The sequence below is a fragment of the Phascolarctos cinereus genome, unplaced genomic scaffold (genome assembly GCF_003287225.1).
Source record: "Phascolarctos cinereus isolate Bilbo 61053 unplaced genomic scaffold, phaCin_HiC Scaffold_726;HRSCAF=1367, whole genome shotgun sequence".
Lineage (NCBI taxonomy): Eukaryota > Metazoa > Chordata > Mammalia > Diprotodontia > Phascolarctidae > Phascolarctos > Phascolarctos cinereus.
Genome location: NW_027556098.1, coordinates 33,590,874 through 33,611,800, shown reverse-complemented (window position 1 = coordinate 33,611,800; position 20,927 = coordinate 33,590,874). Strand labels below are relative to the sequence as shown.

The following is a 20,927-nucleotide window of genomic DNA, read 5'->3' as shown; positions in this document are numbered from 1 at the left end:
TTTCTGACCCAAAACATCAGAGTTCAGTTTCACCACCCTTTCCTCACTGACCACATTTCTGGTTTTAAGGACAGCTGGCTATTTCCAAAAATCAATCTGTCCTCAAACACTTTCCACCACTGAAGATATTAAAATAAATTAAACACAAGGTCTAAAGGTTATTTCAAAAGAATTTCTGATGTGTTTGCAGCTACTCTGGTATCAAAATTTTATTGATACCCACAACCTAATGGTGATAACCCTTAAAGAAAATGCTCGTTTTAATTTACAGAAGCATTTATCTATGCCATATTATTTCATAATCACATTTTATAAGCTATATAAGGAGTGACTTCATAGTCTTGTGTATTAATTACTTAAAGAGTTACTGTAAAGTAACTCCTTGTACGTATCTAACTTTGTCCTTATATTCCTCAGTGACCATCAGTGTCTCATACTGTGGAAACTAGTGTTTGCTGAATGAATAATTAGATAAATAGTCTTTCATATTGATTATTTTGAAGGGACAATGCAAGTCTCTTTTTTTTAAATTGATTTTTTTCTCAATTACATGTAAAAACAATTTTTAACATTTGTTTTATAAAACGTTGAATTCCAAATTCCCTCCCTCTTTCTCTTTCCTCACACCTCCTTGAGAAGGCAAACCATTTGCTATATATTATATATGTAGAGTTACGCTAAACATATTTCCATACTAGCCATACTGCAAAAGAAAACAGACCAAAAACAAAGCAAAACTCCAACACTAGAAAAATAAAGTAAAAAGTTTCAATATCATTCTTTTAAAAATCTGACAAATTCCTTTTCAGTCTTATGTCATAATCTCTGATACCCAAACAGGTTTTACTCAAAACTACATGTAGTCTAAACCCCTCATTTTCCTCATCTGTCCCTTCCAACTCTAGAACTACAATTCCGACATTGAAACTGTTAAGAGTTCATCTAGTCCAATCCATTTGTGTGCAAAATGAAAACTTGGGTAAATTATGACTTGTCCTATTTTGTTTTAAATCTAAGACTAGTTATGAAAAAAAATTTTAAGATTATCAATAAAATTTGTAGAGTTTTTATTATGTGCATATTCTATGAAGGTCATCCGGCCTGAAAATATGCAGTCCTAATATACCAGGACTTTAAAAATATATATTATCAATAACTATGATCCTAATATTTGGAGGGGGGAGAGAGAGAGAGAGAGATTGATTTTGTGTGTGTGTGTGTGTGTGTGCGCGCGTGCGCGTGTGTGTGGTGCAGCCTGGCACAAAGGCTACATACTTGCAAGACTGTCCCTGTGAACAGGTGTTCTCCTCTATTTGTGCAATAATGATTGGCAAAGCTGTCTCTGTGAGACAACAATTTTCATCTGAACTTTGTTCTACTACACCTATAGAGCAATTATCTAATAGCAAGATTGGTCACATTTCATAAATAGATAAATTGAGGTTTGGACTACTAAAAATCATTTAATCAAAGGAATATAACATATCAAAGGTAGACGACTGGAAATGAAGGTGGGGCATTCATTTAGCCAGAATGAGAGATAACAGGTGAACAGTCTTTTCTCTTTTATAATTCAACAAATCAATGAATGAGCACTTATAAAGTGCTTTTATGGGGCTAGGCACTATGCCCAGAACTGGAAACACTAAGAAAGCAAACACAGTCCCTCTCCTCAAGGAGTTTATAATCTAATGAAGGTAACAACATGCAAACAATTATGTTACACACAAAATAAATAAAGAGTAAATTTGAGATAAGCTCAGAGGGAAGGCACTATGGCAATAAGGATGTCTGGGAAAGATTTCTTGCAGAAGATGGGATTTTAGCTGAGACTTGAAAGAAGCCAGAGAAAGCAGCAAGCAGAGTTGAGGAGGGACAACATTCCAGAGAATTTCATATTGGATCCTGGAGACAAAAGAAAATGACTGGAGTTGATGGAATGTGGATGGAGGTTGTGTGTGTGACACGGTTAGATTTGCATTTTAGGAAGATCAATTTGGCAGCTGAGTGAAGGACAGACTTAGAGGGGGGAGAGATTTGAGGCAGGGAGACCAAATAGCAGGCTAGTGTAATTGTCTATGCATGTACTAATAAGGGGCCTACACTAGGGTGGTGGCAATATCAAGAAGAGGAGGTATATATGAAAGATGTTGCAAAATCACAAGCAATAGGACTTGGCAACAGATTACATATGGGAAGAAGGTGGTTGTAAGAAAAAATGAGGAGTCAGTAATGACATCTAGGTTACAAACCTGCATGACTGAGAGTACATTGCTGCCCCTGACAGTAACAGGAAAGTTAGGAAAGGATGGAGAACTTAGTGGGAAGAATTATAAGATAAGTTTTGGACATGTTAAATTTAAGATGAATATAAGTACTTCCAATTCGAGATGTCCAACAGGCATGCAAGTTTGTAGGTCAGAAGATAGGGTAGGGCTGGATAAATACACCTGAGGATCATTTATACAGAAATGATTAATACACAGGAGCTGATATGATCACTAAGCAAGAGTATAGAGGAAGAAGAGGGCCCAGGGCAATGCCTTAGGGGACATTCATAGTTGGTAGGCATGGCTTGAATACAACTCCAGCAAAGGAGACTTTGCCATCCCTTAGCCATTTGTTTCATCATTCAACAAATAAATGAAAGGGCACTTATTAAGTGCCTACCATGGTGCTAGGCATAGTGCTAAGCATTGGGGACACAAAGCAAAGACAATGCCTGCCCTCAAGAAGCTTACAATCTGCCTTAAACATCAGCCAAAAGAAAAATAAGAATTTGTTTTGCTTGGCTATGCTTATTTGAAATAAGAGTTTTGTTTCCCTTTTGAGGGAGGAGGTAGGAGAGAGAAATATAAACACTGGATAATTGAAAAAAAATTTTTTTAATTAAAAAGAGATATCAATTTAAAAAAAAGGACATTCCACAAAAGCTAAGCGGAAGAGTTTACGAGATATTCTAGGCCCTTTAACAATCCTAACCTCTCCTGCCTTATCTCATATTACTCCCCCCTTATGCATAACATATTCCAGCCAAGCTGCGTTACTTACTCTCTGTCCCAGAAAATGCCCTGGGCCCACCCAGGTCCATTTCTTTGCTCCTCTTGCTCCCAACATCTGCCTGGAAATTCTTGAGCTCCCAATTCACTTGCTGAATTCCTATCCATCCTTTAAAACTCACTATCTTCTAGAGGCTTTAAGTCATAAACTTGTATTTTTGTTAGTTACCTAATATTGGCATTTTAAAAGTGGCTTCGGTGTGTATTCATTTATGCATCATAGCAACTATTCTTACTTGTGTGTAAATGTTAGTTGATTTGCAAAGTCAGAACAGGAAATAGGATATTTATTCTAAATTAAAAGCACAGGAATAACTTCAACAAATAGTATTATTGTTAAAAAGGAAATAACTACAAAGAGACTTAATAAGGTTGGCTGTAACTAGGCAAGGACGTTTACTGGAAATATTTTTTTTAATGTTACTGAAACAAAATTAATTTCCTCTTTAATAAAAAAATCAGTATCATATTTAAGGAAAAATCTTGATATTGAAATGAGTGATTCTTAAAAGCAGCACAGCATAATGAAAAGAGCTCTGGAAAATAATCAGGCAACCTAAGTTCTACTTCTGCCATAAACTTCTTTTCCTCACTGAAAAATCAAAGTAGAATGGTTTGACTGGATAATTGCAAAGGTTCTTCTAGTTGAAAAATTGTATGCTTCTATGGCATGGCAAAACACAAGTTCAAAATTAGGTTAATTTGCTCAAAGTATCCTAATAATTTCTGAAGACACCATTAGCATATGAATTAAATTAAAACCACAAGCCCCCTACACCCTGCTGCTAAAATAGGTATGAGCTAGATACATTGGTATTCTTCATTCTATCTAGTTTTATAAGCTGGACACAGGTTGTCCAAACTGATACAACAGCCTTATTTTTCATGTATTATGGCAAGACTGGCCTTCAGTAACCCCTAATATTATTGTTTCTGTTTCTTCCTATTAAACCACGCTTTCGTTATTTCTTTCCACTTAGATACTTTTAGAGAAATATCTACTAAAAATAAACATATGTACAACACTATCTTAAGCACTTTGGTGGAAAGGTTTTATATATAATAAAAATATATTAACATATAAAAACAATATTGCTGGCCAAAGCAACATAGGAGATACTATGATATATTAGAGCTGGCAGAAACTTTTTCCACTTTAAAATATCTACTTTTACACTTGAAACTCAAAGTAATTAAATTTAAGTTGTCACTATATCTTTCTTGCAGTTGGCATGAATCATTTCAACATGCTACTCATTTCATCACCCTACTCACATTGATAAGCAAAGGTACTACTTAACAAATATTTTCACTAGGGGCAGCTAGGTGGCGCAGTGGATAGAGCACCAGCCCTGGATTCAGGAGGACCTGAGTTCAAATCCGGCCTCAGACACATAACACTTACTAGCTGTGTGACCCTGGACAAGTCACTTAACCCCACTGCCTAACCAAAAGAACCCTAAAAACCCCAAATATTTTCACTGTACTATTACTGTTATTGTTAATATCAATGCTCCACATTGTTCATTTTATTTGCAGGCATGTATTTTATTTTAAATTCATAAAAGAAAATTGAGTTTAATGTGCATTAAAAATAATAGCTATATTAATTGGAAATTTTCACATAACATAATCCTAAATAATACCTTCCTAAGCAATAACATTATGCAAAGTGGAATACTAGGATAGGGACCATATGAAAAAACACAAAGTAATTTCTGATCCATATAACAGATGATAAATTAATATATTACAAACAGTAATATTTAAATAGCATACTTAAAAGTGATATACTGGGCATTTTGAAAAAATGTATAAAAAGTACAATGTAGTTCTCATTTTTCAGAAGCAGCAGTATAATAGATGATGCATTGGGACTTGCTATATATAATTTTGAAGGAAGTGATTTAATTTCCCTGGACCTCTATTTATCTTTGAAATGCAACAGATGCAAGGTATAGAGAGCTGTTCAAATCAGCCAAGCTGCAAAGGGTCAAATAAATTTTTTATATGTTCACTGAAGATCCTGAGTACTTGTTCTTTATTAGTATAAAGGATAAAGGTATTGGAGTACTTTTTGTGGGGAGGTACTACTACATACTTCAGAACATTTAAAAGCATTTGGATTCTGAGTAGGATTGGTAGAAGAGTGTTCCCATTTTATAAAAATTATCTCATTTTACCCTCACACCACCCTGGGAGGCATGTGCTATTATTATCCCAATTCTATAGATCAGGAAACTGAAGCAAATAGAGATTAAATGACTTGCCCAAGGTCATATAGCTGACAGTAATTGAGGCCAAGTTCTCCAGTTTTCCTAGAACTCAAGGCCAGCATTCTATCCACTGCCATAACTCTTCTATAATACGCTCTAGCCTTCTCACAGGTGCCTGCCAACTGCCCTTTAGACAATCTTCAACTTTTTTTCTTTAGGGACATACGTGTTCCATTAATACATCTATAATTATCAATGGAAGAACTCTGGTATTAAGAAGATGGGTCTCAGCTTCAGGGAGAAGCTTAGAATGATGAAAAGAACTTGATAATTTTCCAAAACCAATACAGGCTGCTCATCAATTTCTGTTGAATTCTGGGCCCAACTCATTAATATGCAGCTCTAGAATCATAGTTTTAAAGCTAAAAGAGACCTTAAGGTCAACCAAGTCCAATTTCCTCATTTTGCACATGTGAAAACAGAGGCCTAGAAATGTTTAGTGATTTGTCTAAGGTCACACAGGTAGTAAAGTGGCAGAGTCAGAATCTGAATGCAAGTCTTTTGACTCCATAACCAGCACTCTTTCCATTGTGCCACACTGTCTATCCAACAGCATATCATAGTCTGGACATAAGTCATCCTTCAAACGTCTGACTTTTCCCATATGGATAACAGTAATTCACATATAGGGGCAGCTAGGTAGGGTAGTAGATAGAGTGCTAGGCCTGGAGTCAGGAAGACCTGAGTTACAAGCCCTCCAATCCTTTAATGTAGAAGCTGCTAAATCCTGTGTGATCCTGACTGTGGATCCATGATTTTAAAATTTTTTCTTTCTGGCTGTTTGTAGTATTTTCTCCTTGACCTGGGAACTCCGCAATTTGGCTATAATTTTCCAGGGAGTTTTCATTTTGGGATCTCTTTCAGGAGATATCAGGAGGTTCTTTCAAATTCTATTTTACCCTCTGGTTCTAGAATATCAGGGCAGTATTCCTTGATAATTTCTTGAAATATGATGTTCAAGTTTTGGGGGTTTTTTGATCATGGCTTTCAAGTGGACCAATAATTCTTAAATTATCTTCCTGGATCTATTTTCCAGGTCAGCTGTTTTTCCAATGAGATATTTCACATTTTCTATTTTTTTTCCCATTCTTTTGATTTGTTTTATTGTTTCTTGATGTCTCACAGAGATATTAATTTCCATTTGCCCAGTTCTAATTTTTAAGGAATTATTTTCTTCAGTGAGCTTTTGTACTTCCTTTTCTATTTGGCCAATATTACTTGTCAAGAAGTTGTTTTCTTGTGAAGCAGCTAGTTGGCACACTGGCTAGAGCACCAGCCCTGGAGTCAGGAGGACCTGAGTTCAAATCTGGCCTCAGACACTTGACACTTACTAGCTGTCTGACTGTGGGCAAGTCATTTAACCCCACTGCCTAGCAAAAAAAACCCAAAACAACAAAACAAAAAGTTGCTTTCTTCAGTGAATTTGTCTACTTCATTTTCCACTTTTTGTGCTTCCTTTACCAAGCTGTTGATTTTTTCATTTCATGATTCTCTTGCATCACTCAAATTTCTTTTCCCAATTTTTCTTCTACCTCTCTTATTTGATTTTTAAATTCCTTTTTTAGCTCTTCCAGCGTTTGGGGTGGGGGTGGGGGGCTTGAGACTAATTCTCATTTTTCTTTGAGGCTTTGCATGTAGACAGTTTGACACTGTTGTCCTCTTCTGAGTTTGTATTTTGATCTTCCCCATCACCATAGTAGTTTTCTATGGTCAGGTCCTTTTTTTGGTTTTTTGGCTTTTTTGCTCATCTTCCAGCCTATTTCATGATTTTTATGTTAAAGGTGTGTTCCTCTTCTGTGTTGGATGGGGCACTGTCCCAAGTTTTTTGAGTGGGACCAAGGAGCCTTGCCACTGTGCGGCACTGAAGACTGGACAGGTATGAGGCCTTGCCACTCAGCTGTAGAGGGGGCTGTAGGGCCTCGCAGCTGGGCCTTGCTGGGAGCTGTACGGCCTCACTGCCAGGCTGTTCTGGGGCTCAGGGCCTGATTACTGGCTTGCCTGGATGCTGCCTACCTGCATTGGACTGTGCTCTCTTTTTACCTTAGTTAGACAGACCTTTCCTACTGACTTTCTTAGTTGTTTTGGACTGGAAAACTATTTCATTACATTCTTTTGTTGATTCTGCCACTCCAGAATTCATTTTAAGGCATTATTTTATAGTTGTTTAGAGGAGAATTTGGAAGAGTTCAGGCAACTTCCTTCCTTACTCTGCCATCTTGGCTATGGGTACAGCCAAGGGTATACTCTATGGGTATACTCTAAGGTATTTACTTTCAAAAACAAGTGACAGAGAAAAATAGTTTATAGTAGCAAGAATTTAAGAATCACTGAAATTCCCGAAAACCATGACCAAATAAAAAATATGAATATCATATTTTAAAAAATCATAAATCAGTGGAGAATTATCAGAACCATGGCAAAGTAAAAATATCAAGAACAAACCAGTCACTTCTTGAAACATTATAATTGATAAACTTTTCACACCTAGGGATTTTAAAATCTAAGTCTATTAAACCCAAAAATAGCAAATTTTAAAATAGAAGAAATAAGCGAAACTTAAGTAAAACAACAAAAAAACCACACTGAAATTGATAAAACTAGCAGGTGCTCTTAAGAAATGTTAATAAAATACATAAGCCATTAGCTAATTTGGGTTTTAAAAAGGATAAAATCAATTGCCAATGTAAAAAATGAAAAAGGTTAATTCATAATAAATGAAGAGCCAAACATTTGAAATTATGTTGACCAATTATATGCAAATGCAATTGATAATTTAAATGAAATAAATGCATATTTAAAAAAACAAACCATAGCTTGGAAGAATAAGAAATAGCAAACCTATATAACCTAATCCCTTAAAAAGACTGAACAAGTCTTTAGTGATTCCCACCAAAAAAGTTCAAGATCAGATGGACCTGTGCCTCAACACCCCTGGAACAGGGCAGGCGGTACCAGTGGGGACTAAGGCAAACTGCTTCCACTAGCTCAGGGTGCAGCAAGGTACAGGATGGATTGATGAGCTGGCTTCAGTGTTTACAAGTAAATTCTATCAAATTTTGAAAAACGAGTAATTTTAATACTAAATAATGGTTGCAAAAATAGGGAAAGAAGGAGTCCTACCAAACTCTTTCTATGATACAACTATGGTCTTCACCCCTAAATCAAAGAGAGATAAAGCAGAGAAAGAAAAAGAACAATATGCCTAAGGACTACCAAGATAAAATTGATATAACTGAATAAATATTAACAAAGAGGGTAAAATAACACATACCAAGAGCTAGTACTTTCTGTAATGAAGAAGTGCTAGAGGTCTTTTCAATAAGATCATGGAAAAAGCAAAGATATCCTATTATTGTAACCACTATTATTTGAATAGTTCTAAAAATGCTAACTATAGCAATAAGATAAGAATGAGAAATCTAGGGAATAAACAAAGAAGAATTCATGACTAAACAGGAGACAGAGAATATTACGAAAAGCAAAATGGACAACTTTGATTATATTAAGTTGAAAAGTTTTTGCATAAACAAAGCCAATGTAACTAAGATTAGAAGGAAGGTAGAAAATTGGGAAAGAATTTTTACAACCAGTTTCTCTGACAAAGGCCTCATTTCTAAAATATATAGAGAACTGAGTCAAATTTATAAGAATATACAAGTCATCCCCCAATTGGTAAAATGGTCAAAGGATAAGAATAAGCAGTTTACAGATGAAGAAATTAAAGCTATATATAGTCATATGAAAAAATGCTCTAAATCATTATTGATTAGAGAAATGCAAATCAAAACAACTCTGAGGTACCACATCACACCTATAAGATTGGCCAACATGACAAAACAGGAAAATGATAAATGTTAGAGAAGATGTGAGAAAATTGGGACACTAATGCATTGTTGGTGGAGTTGTGAAATGATCCAACCATTTTGGAGAGCAATTTAGAACTATGCCCAAAGGCTATAAAACTGTGCATACCCTTTGATCCAGCAATATCACTTCTAGGTCTGTTTCCCAAAGAGATTATAAAAATGGGAAAAGGACTCACATGTACAAAAATATTCACAGCAGCTCTTTTTGTGGTGGCAAAGAACTGGAAATTGAGAGGATGCCCATCAATTGGGGAATGGCTGAACAAGTTGTGGTATATGAATGTAATGGAATACTATTGTACTATAAGAAATGATGAACAGGCTGACTTCAGAAAAGCCTGGAAAGACTTTGAAAGAGAAAAGAGGAAGTTTAACACCAAAGTTCTCTAAGCAATGTGGTCTGAGCAGAACACTAGTATTCAGAAACAGTGTTGTAAGGATGAGATTTTCTCAGAAGTTGCTAACATTCCTTGTAATCTTTCTCTTGCAGTATGTAAAGACAGTGAAGCTTAACGGAGGAGATAGAACAACTAAAAGATATCTCTTTCTTTGAAAGAGAAAAGTGGAAATTTAACTCCAAAGTTCTCTAACCAATGGGACTTGGATTCCTGACAACCCCCAGAGCAGAGGAGGAAAGGGATAGTCTGGTTGACTTCCACATCTGGGAGCCAAGATGGCAGAGTAAAAAAGTAGTCGCTCTCACTCTCCCCTATCAACCTCTGAAAACCCAGAAAATATCACCCCCAGAAAAAAACCCTGGAACACCTGAACTAGAAGAATGATGGGGAGCAGCAGCGCAGCAAACGAGTCTCCCAGTGCCTCAGCAAAAATAAGGGAAGCAGCACTACGAAATGCCCCAGGCAGATAAGTACCCTGCAGCATTCATCTGCAAAGAGCTGAAGAAAGCAACCTAAAGTCTTCCTAAAGTCCCAGCCTTGCTGATTCCAGCCCAACATCAGGTAAGCTGTCAGAACCTCCAACTGTCAACCAGGAACAGATCCCAGTGGTTGAGCAGGCAAATACCAACATGTGGACCTCTAAGTGCCTCAGTGAGAGTGGGGGGAGAACCAATGGAAACCAGCTCAGAAAACCACCAGGTGCCTAGGCACTCTACCACAAAGGAATCTCTCAGTGCATTAGGAAAAACGAGGGAGGCAGCACTGCAAGGGGCCCCAGGCCAGCACCCATCTAAAAGGAGCTGAAGAAGGCTAAAGGAAAGGAAAACTAGGCAACCTAGAATTGCCTGAAAGTTCCAGCCTTGCTGATTCCAGCCCAACACCAGGTAAGCTGCCAGAACCCTACACTCTCCAATTGCCAACATAAGAGGCCACAGCACACAAAGCCAGTGACCAAGATCTAGGCTCCCAACACAAGAAGCTTGGGTAAGTGCCCTCTGTTCCCCAGCAGGAGAGCTCAATCTCTTTAAAGGCCAGGGAATAAAGAAACACCATGAGTAAAAAGAAACATACCATAGATTCATATTATGAGAAGAATGAAGATCAAGACAGAAATTCTGAAGAGGACAACATTGTCAACAAATCCACACCTGCAACATCAAAAGGGAATATGAACTTGTCTGAAGCCCAAAAAGCCTTCTTAGAAGACCTCAAGAAGGATTTTAAAAGTCTAATGAGAGAGGTAGAAGAGTCCTTAAAAAATACAATTGGCCAATTGGAAAAAAAGTACACTGAAGAAAACAAGTCCTAAAAAACACAATTGGCAAACTGGAAAAAAAGTACACTGAAGAAAACAAATCCCTAAAAAATACAATTGGCCAATCGAAGAAGGAAGTACAAAAACTAACAGAAGAAAACAATCTGTTAAAAACTAGAATTGGACAAATGGAAACTAATGACTATGAGAGAGCAAGAATCAGTCAAACAGAAACAAAAAAATGAAAAAATAGATGAAAACATAAAATACCTCATCGGTAAAACAACCAACCTGGAAAATCGATCCAGGAGAGACAATTTAAAAATCATTGGACTACCTGAAAATCATGATGAAAAACAGAGCCTGGACAGTATCTTTTAGGAAATCATAAAGGAAAACTGCCCTGAAGTCCTAGAACCAGAAGGTAAAACAACCATAGAAAGAATACACCGATCACCACCTGAAAGAGATCCCAAATTGACAATGCCAAGGAATATAATAGCAAAATTCCAAAATTACCAGATGAAAGAGAAGGTGCTGCAAGCAGACAGAAAGAAACAATTTAAATATCATGGAACCACAGTCAGGATTACACAGGACCTTGCACCCTCTACATTAAAAGACCGCAGGGCATGGAACATATTCTGTAAGGCAAAGGAGCTTGGATTGCAGCCAAGGATCAACTACCCTGCAAAAATGAGCATGATTCTTCAAGGGAGGAGATGGATATTCAACAAAATATGGGACTTCCAAACTTTCCTCATAAAAAGACCAGAGCTCAACAAAAAATCTGATTTTCAAGTAAAAGATTCAAGAAAGACATAAAGAGGTAAATGGGATAGAAAGATACAAAATGTTGTTAATAAGGGTGGACTGTTTACATCCCTACAAGGGAAGATGACACTTGCAACTCTTGAGAACTGTATTGTTATTACACTGTGTTAAAGGAGTATACATAAAGGGGTTGATGTTAGTTGACTTTGATGTAATGATAAAAAAAAAATCTAATCAAGTGGGTTAAATAGATCCAAGTAAGTGGATTGGTCTGATCTTAGAAAATGTGCTGAGAAAGGAGGAGGCAGACAAGGGTAAATTATATTACAGGAAAAGACAGAAAATCCAATTACAAAGGAGGGAAAGAAGGTAAGCATTGTTTGAACCTTGCTCTCATTAGATTTGGCTCAAGAAGGGCATAATATAATCAGTTGGGTATGGAAATCTAACTTGCCCTATGGGCAGTAGGAGGGAAAAGGGGAAAGAAAAGGGAGGGGGGATGGAAGGGAGGGAAGAAGCTGTGGGGGTAAAGGGGGAGGGGGAGTAAGAGAAGGGTGGAGAGGCTGAAGGAGGTGGTGGTCGAAAGGAAAGTACTGGTGGGGGGAGGGAGAGAGGAGAAAGAAAAGCACAAACAGGGGGAAAAAAGGATGGAGAAAAAGATACAGATGGTAATTATAACTGTGAAAGTTCAATTGCTATCTTTTTTTTTTCTCTTCTGTTGAGTTTTGTTTCCTCTTTCTGATGGTTCCTTCTATTGGTTTTAATTTTTACTTACAGCTTCACTAATGGGAAAATAAGTTTAATAGGAATGTAAATGTACAGCCTATATCACATTGTGCACTGTCTTGGGGAGGGTGGGGGGGAGGAAGGGGAGAAAAATTTTAAACTCAAAAGCATATGGAAGAGATTGTTGATAAATCAAAATAAACTAATAAAATATGGGAAAAAAAATACCCAAGCCGATGAAATCATATTATCACTTATTGTTGCTATGTAACATCAAAATAGGAGAAAAAGCTACTAGACAATCTCTATGGTTTCTTCCAGTTCTATCCTTATTATGTTTTTTCTACAGTATTTAGTGCTCATGAATCACACCTTTAACAAAATGTTTTTTAAAGAAAATAGCTTCAAACTTAAAATGATTCTCATAGCTTAAGTAACTTGATGCCTAATGCTACTGCTATAGTTGAGCAATCTAAAAGGAAATATATGCTATCATTTATAATTCAAAATGTTTTATTTGAACAAATTGTTTATCAAAATGGAACAGAACCTTTGTCGATTTGATAACAATTTTCCTAGCTAAGGCTACCTCGCCACTGGCCATAACATAAATATCAATATCATGGAAGCCAGGTACTATTATCCCCTGCAATTCAAAAGAGATTAAACAAAGGTTTCCCTGATCTTCTTAAATGAAAATCCAATATATGACAAGTTGAAGGCTTTCCCCCTACTCTTTTTGTACACTCTTCCTCCTGCTGATTTCATCCATTTTTCAACTGGATTCAATTATTACCTCTAACAAAATTACTTCTAAATGTATAGTTCCTTTAGCCACAATCTCCCCCTTGAGCTCTAATCCCACCTCTCTCACTGCCTCCTGGACATCTTTATAATATGTTCAAAAGTAACACTAAGACGTCTTTCCCCTTCTATAAAACATACCATCTTTCCTCTCAGCTTCATTATTTCTTTTAAAAATAACCATCCTATAAGCTAGATGCATTTCCAATAAGATCAAGAATGAAACAAGGATGTCCATTATCATTGCTGTTATTCAATATGGTACCTGAAATGTTAGCTATATCAATAAGAGAAGAAAAAGAAATTGAATGAATTAGAACAGGCAAAGAAGAAATAAAGTTATCACTGTTTGCAGATGATATGATGATATACTTGGAGAATCAAGTGAAAAACTACTTGAAATAATTAACTGTAGCAAAGTTGCAGGATATAAAATAAACCCATATAAATCATCAACATTTCTATATATTACTAAATTCCATTTAAAGTTACTGTAAATATTATGAAATATTTGAGAGTCTGCCCAAACCCAGGAACCATATGAACTCAATTACAAAACACTTTTCACACAAATAAAGTCAGATCTAAATAACTGGAAAAATATCAGTTGCTCACGGGTAGGCCGAGCTAATATAATAAAAATGACACTTCTACCTAAATTAATTTATTTATTCAGTGCCACACCAATCAAACAACCTAAAAATTATTTTATAGAGTTAGAAGAACCATCAAAATACATCTGGAACAACAAAAGGTCCAGAATAACAAAGGATTTAATGAAAAGAAATGCAAGGGAAGGTGGCCTAGCCATACCAGATCTTAAATTCTATTATAAAGCAGCCATCATCAAAATTCCTTGGTACTGGCTAAGAAATAGAGGGGTGGATCAGTGGAATAGGTTAGGTATGCAAGACACAGTAGTCAATGACTATGGTAATCTACTATTTGATAAACCCAAAGACTCCAGCTTCTGGGATAAGAACTCACTATTTGACAAAAACTGCTGGGAAAACTAGAAAAGTATGACAGAAACTTGGCATAGACCAATATCTTACACCATATACCAAATTAAGTCAAAATGTGTACACAATTTAGATGTAAAGGCTGACACTATAAGCAAAGTAGGAGAGCAAGGAATAGTTTACCTGTCAGATTTATGGAGAAGGGAAGAATTCATGACCAAACAGGAGATAGAGAACATTATGAAAAGCAAAATGGATAATTTTGATTACATTAAATTGAAAAGTTTTTGCACAAGAGATCCCCAAAGGAAAACTAGGAATATTATAGCCAAATTCCAGAGTTTCCAGGTCAAGGAGAAAATATTGCAAACAGCCAGAAAGAAACAATTCAAGTATGGTGGAAACACAATCAGGATAACACAAGATTTAGTAGCTTCTACATTAAGGGATTGGAAGGCATGGAATATAATATTGTGGAGGGCTAAGGAGATAGGATTACAACCAAGAATCACCTACCCAGCAAAACTGAGTATAATCCTTCAGGGGAAAAAATGGTCATTCAGTGAATTGGAGGACTTTCAGGCATTCTTGATGAAAAGACCAGAGCTGAATAGAAAATGTGACTTTCAAATACAAGACTCAAGTGGAACATGAAGAGGTAAACAGGAAAGAGAAATCATAAGAGACTTATTAAGGCTGAACTGTTCACATTCCTGCATGGAAAAATGTTATTTATAACTCATGAGACCTTTTCAGTATTAGGGTAGTGGGAGGGGAAAAATCATATGTATGTATGTATGTATGGAGAGACAGATAGATAGATAGATAGACAGACAGACAGACAGACAGACAGATAGATAGATAGAGAGATAGATACACAGATAACATAGAGGGCACAGGGCGAGGTGAAGAAGAAGGGGTGATATCTGGGGAATAAAATTAAGGGGCGAGGGAGGATTATATTAGGAGAAGGAGAAAGGGAGAAGTAGAATGGGGTATATTATCTAGCACAAAACAGACAAGAAAAGGTTCTTACAGTGGAGGGGAAATAGGGGAAGGTGAGAGGAAATGAGGCAATCTTATTCTCAATTGGGTATGGAAATTTGTCTTACCCTACAGGAAAATAGGGGAGGAAGGCGACAAGAGAGCACGGGGATGATAGAGAGAAGGGTAGATTGGAAAGGGGGTAATCAGAAGGAAGTATTCTGAGGAGGGACAGGGTCAAAAGAAAGAGTAGAATAAATGGGGGAGCAGGATAGGATTAAGGGAAATAGAGTTAGTTTTTCACAACATGAATACTATGGAAGTGTTTTGCATAACTGCATATGTATGGCCAGTATTGAGTTGCTTGCCTTTTCAATGAGGGTGGGTGGGGTGGGAGAAAGAAAGAAAGTTTGAAACCCAGTTTTAACAACACATGTTTAAAAAAAATGTTTCCACATGCAACTGGGAAATAAGAAATATAGGAAATGAGGTACAGAAATCTGTCCTGCCCTACAGGAAAACAGAAGAGGAAGGGGATAAGAGAAGGTGAGGAGAGATAGAAGGGAGGGCAGACTAGGAGAAGGGGTATTCAGAATGCATGCCATCTTGGGGTAGGGGTAGGGGCAAAATGGGATGAAAATTTGGAATTCAAAATCTTGTGGAAGTAAATGTTGAAAACTAAAATTAAATAAATTTATATAAAAAAAAAGTTTTTATACAAAGCCAATGCAACCAATATTAGGAGGAAAGCAGAAAACTGGGAAAGAATTTTTACAACCAGTTTCTCTGACAAAGGCCTCATTTCTAAAATATATAGAGAACTGAGTCAAATTTATAAGAATATACAAGTCATCCCCCAATTGGTAAAATGGTCAAAGGATAAGAATAAGCAGTTTACAGATGAAGAAATTAAAGCTATATATAGTCATATGAAAAAATGCTCTTAATCACTATTGATTAGAGAAATGCAAATCAAAACAACTCTGAGGTACCACATCACACCTATAAGATTGGCCAACATGAGAAAACAGGAAAATGACAAACATTGGAGCAGATGTGGCAAAATTGGAACACTGATGCATTGCTGGTGGAGTTGTGAACTGATCCCACCGTTCTGGAGAGCAATTTGGAACAATGCCCAAAGGGATATAAAACTGTGTATACCCTTTGATCCAGCAATACCACTTCTAGGTCTGTATCCCAAAGAAATCATACGGACGGGAAAAGGACTCACATGTACAAAAATATTTATGGCAGCTCTATTTGTGGTGGCCAAGAATTGAAAATTGAGAGTATGACCATCAATTGGGGAATGGCTGAACAAACTGGTATATAAATGTAATGGAATACAATTATGCTATAAAAAAATGATGAGGAAGGGTGCAGCCAAGATGGTAGAGTAAAAGCAGTAACTTGCTTGAGCTCTCTCCCAAACCCCTCCAAATTCTTGTAAAAATGGCTCTAAACAAATTCTAGAGCAGCAGAACCCACAAAAAGAGCGAAACAAATTTCCAGCCCAAGACAACCTGGATGGTTGATTGGAAAGGTCTGTTGCACTAGGCTGGGAGAGGAATGCAGTTCAGCATGGGACCACAGACAAAAACCAGGCCTCAGCAAATCTGGAGAAGGCCTCAGGGGACTGAATCATGGGTAGCTGTGGCAGTCTCCAGACTTCTCAACCCATAAATGCCAACTTAGAAGGTCAGTAGGAAAGGTCTGTTGGATTGCAGTGAGGGACGAGCATGGTCCAGCCCTAGTCCTGGGATGGCAGCTGCTTCCTGAGCTCTCGGCCCACAGATGGTGGGGGGATCAAGCAGCTCATCAAAAGGGCATTGCAAGGATTTCTTTGCTGGTGCTGAGCAAGATTCTCTTGCTTTGCCCGTGCTAGGATCTGACTCACAGTTCTGGGTGGTGTTCCTGGGGCAAGGAGGAGTGGTGGCAGTGCAGAGAGAATCCTCCTCATAGTTCCAAGGCAGAAATGAGTGCTTGTGGTCACTTATAGACCAGAGCACAGGCCAGGAAAGGAGTCAACACCTCACCTTTGATCACATCACCTTGGAAGAACTGAAAATTTACAGGTCCCTAGAAGTATCTCTGAAAACAGCTGCACAAACTCTCTGAAGCTGGGGACAGTACTTTCTCCACACTGGAAGCAGACCCCTACCTTAACAAAGAGTTTGAAAATCACATAATTGGCTGGGAACATGAGCAAACAGCACAAAAGATTCAGACCATAGAATCTTACTTTGATGACAAAGAAGATCAAAACACACAACCAAAAGAAGACAACAAAGTCAAAACTCCTACACCCAAAGCCTTCAAGAAAAATATGAAATCAGTCCCAGGCCATGGGAGAGCTCAAAAAAGGATTTTGAGAAGTAAGAGAAGTAGAGGAAAAACTGGGAAGAGAAATGAGAGTGATGCAAGAAAATCATGAAAAACAACTCAACAGCTTGCTAAAGGAGACCCAAAAAAATAACACCTTAAAAAATAAACTAAGCCAAATGGTAAAAGAAGTCCAAAAAGCCAATGAGGAGAAGAATGCCTTAAAAAGCAGAATTGGCCAAATGGAAAAGAAAGTTCAAAAGCTCACTGAAGAAAAAATTCCTTAAAAATTAGAATGGAGCAAATGGAAGCTACTGACTTTATGAGAAATCAAGAAAATGTAAAAGAAAACAATGTGAAATATCTTATTGGAAAAATAACTGACCTGGAAAATAGATCCAGGAGAGATAATTTAAAAATTGTTGGACTACCTAAAAGCCATGATCAAAAAAAGAGCCTAGACATCATCTTTCAAGAAATTATCAAGGACAATTGCCCTGATATTCTAGAACCAAAAGATAAAATAGAAATGGAAAGAATCCACAGATCCCCACATGAAAGAGATCCCCAAAGGAATACTCCTAGGAATATTATAGCCAAATTCCAGAGTTTCCAGGTCAAGGAGAAAATATTACAAACATCGAGAAAGAAACAATTCAAGTATGGTGGAAACAATCAGGATAACACAAGATTTAGCAGCTTCTACATTAAGAGACTGGAGGGCTTGGAATATGATATTCCAGAGGTCAAAGGAGATAGGATTACAACCAAGAATTATCTACCCAGAAAAACAGAGTATAATCCTTCAGGGGAAAAAATGGCCATTCAGTGAAATAGAGGACTTTCAAGCATTCTTGATGAAAAAGACCAGAGCTGAATAGAAAATTTGACTTTCAAACACAAGACTCAAGAGAAGCATGAAAAGGTAAATAGGAAAAAGAAATCACAAGGTACTTATTAAAGTTGAACTGTTTACATTCCTACATGGAAAGACGATATTTGTAACTCATGAGATGTTTGTCAGTATTAGGGTAGTTGGAGGGAAAAAACATATATGGATAGATAGATTGATTGATAGAGGGCACAAGGTGAGTTGAAGATGACAGGGTGATAGCTAAAAAATAAAATTAAGGGGTGGCAGAAGATTATACTGAAAGAAGGAGAAAGGGAGAGGTAGAATGGGGTAAATTATCTCACATAAAACAGACAAGAAAAAGTTTTTACAGTGGAGGGGAAGTGAGGAAGGTGAGAGGGAATGAGTGAATTTTATTCTCATAGGATTTGGCTTAAGGAGGGAATAATGTACACACTCAATTGGGTATGGAAATCTATCTTATCCTACAGGAAAATGGGGGGGATGGGGATAAGAGGTGGGGGGGTAGGAATGATAGAAGGGAGGGAAGATTGCGGCAGGGGGTAATCAGAAGCAAACACTTCTGAGGAGGAACAGGGTCAAAAGAATAAACAGAGGGTGGGATAGGATGAAGGGAAATATAGTTAGTTTTTCACAACATGACTACTATGGAAGTGTTCTTCATGACTACACATGTATAACCTGTATTGAGCTACTTGCCTTCTCAATGAGGGTGGGTGGGGAGGGAGGAAGGGAGAGAATTTGGAATCCAAAGTTATAAAAACAAATATTTTTTTAAAAATTTACACGCAACTGGGAAATAAGATATATAGGCAATGGGGTATAGAAATCTATTCTGCCCTACAGGAAAATAGAAGGGGAAGGGGATAAGAGAAGGGAGGGGGATGGAGTGATAGAAGGGAGGGCAGATTAGGGGAAAGGGTATTCGGAATGTACCCATCTTGGGGAAGGGGGAAGGGAGAGATGGGGAGAAAATTTGGAACTCAAAATCTTGTGGAAGTCAATGTTGAAATCTAAAAATAAATATTTAAATAAATAAAAATTAATTAACAAAAAAAGAAATGATGAACAGGCAGACTTCAGAAAAACCTGGAAAGATTTACATGAACTGATGCTGAGCGAAGAGAGCAGAACCAGGAGAATACTGTACACAGTAACAGCCACATTATGTGATTACTATGTGACAGACTTACCTCTTCTTAGCAATGCAAGGATCTAAGAGAACTCCAAAAGACTCATGATGGAAAATGCTGTCCACATCCAGAAGGGGAACTATGGAGTCTAAATGTACATCAAAGCATATTATTTGTACTCTTGTGCGCTTGCACTCACTCTCTCTCTCTGTCTCTCTCTCTTTCTCTCCCCCCACCTCCCTCCTTTTCTCATGGTTTCTCCTATTGGTTCTAACTCTTCTTTACAACATGACTAATGTGAAAACAGGTTTAATATGAATGTGTCTGTTGATCCTATATCAATATACACATCATCCTGGGGGGTGTGGAGAGGGGAAATATGGAGAGAAAATTTGGAACTCAAAATCTTATAGAAATGAATGCTGAAAACTTAAAAAAATAAAATGAAATAAGCATCCTAATCACACAATCTTGAAATCCAAGTATACTTTGACTTTTCTCTTACTACCACCACATACTTACCACATCTACTGAAGAATCCTGAGGAGTCTATTTCTCACATTCATTCCCCCTTAGCTACTCACACACTCACTACTCTAATTCAGGTCCTCACCTATCACCCAAGGGTGATAGGCCCTTGGGTGCAGCCTTTTGACTGAGTCCAAGTTTTACAGAACAAATCCTTTTATTAAGGGAATTTGTTCTGTGGAGTTTGGATTCAGTCAAAGGGCAACCTAGAGGGCCAGGTGTGGCCTTGAGGACACAGGTTCCCCACCCCTGAAAGACTATTATAGAACTTCTAAGCTGATCTCTGTACTTTCAACATTCCTCTTCTTCAACCCATCCTTCACACAGATGCCAAAAACAATCTTCCTAATAATGCATAAGTCTGATTATATCATTCCCTAATAAAAAACAAAAAACCTTCAGTAGCTCCCTACTGCTTAGAGCAGGGTTCTGGCTGCCCTAGCAAAAAATGACTCTTACATTTTTAAATACAATATCATTTTTATTAAAAAAAGACCCAAACCCTAAAAAAACCAAAATAACTCAAATGCATCTGGATCTAGATGGGAATTTCGAACCTATCCAGCCCAATGATCTTATTTACAGAGGAAACTCAGGCCCACCTTGCCTAAGGTCACAAAGGTAAGAAGGATCAGAAATGGGATTGTCAGGTCCTCTGACTCCAGAGTTAGTGATCTTTCTACTGTACCATGCCCATGAAACTGAAAATGTCAGGGAAGGCTTGATGAAGTAAATTTGGTTTGGTTTGGTTTTGATAATGCAGCTCTTAACTCCATTACAAAACAGCTATCACATCCCCTAAGCCAGTTCTTCTATAAGCTACACATAGCCAATCCATAGAGATCACAGAAACGGAAGGAACCTATAAGGCCCTATCTTCCAACTCCCCTCATTTCACAGGTAAGGAAATTAAGGACAAGGAAGAGAGCTACCTTGTCTAAGGTCCCAAGGACAGTAAGTGTG

At 37.3% G+C, this 20,927-nt stretch overlaps 1 protein-coding gene across 5 annotated transcripts in view; it reads right to left on the bottom strand.

Annotated features, from left to right (window-relative positions):
• Positions 1-20,927, bottom strand: part of TMEM131 (transmembrane protein 131) — a 249,718-nt gene that overhangs the window by 140,083 nt on the left and 88,708 nt on the right. The window lies entirely within an intron of this gene.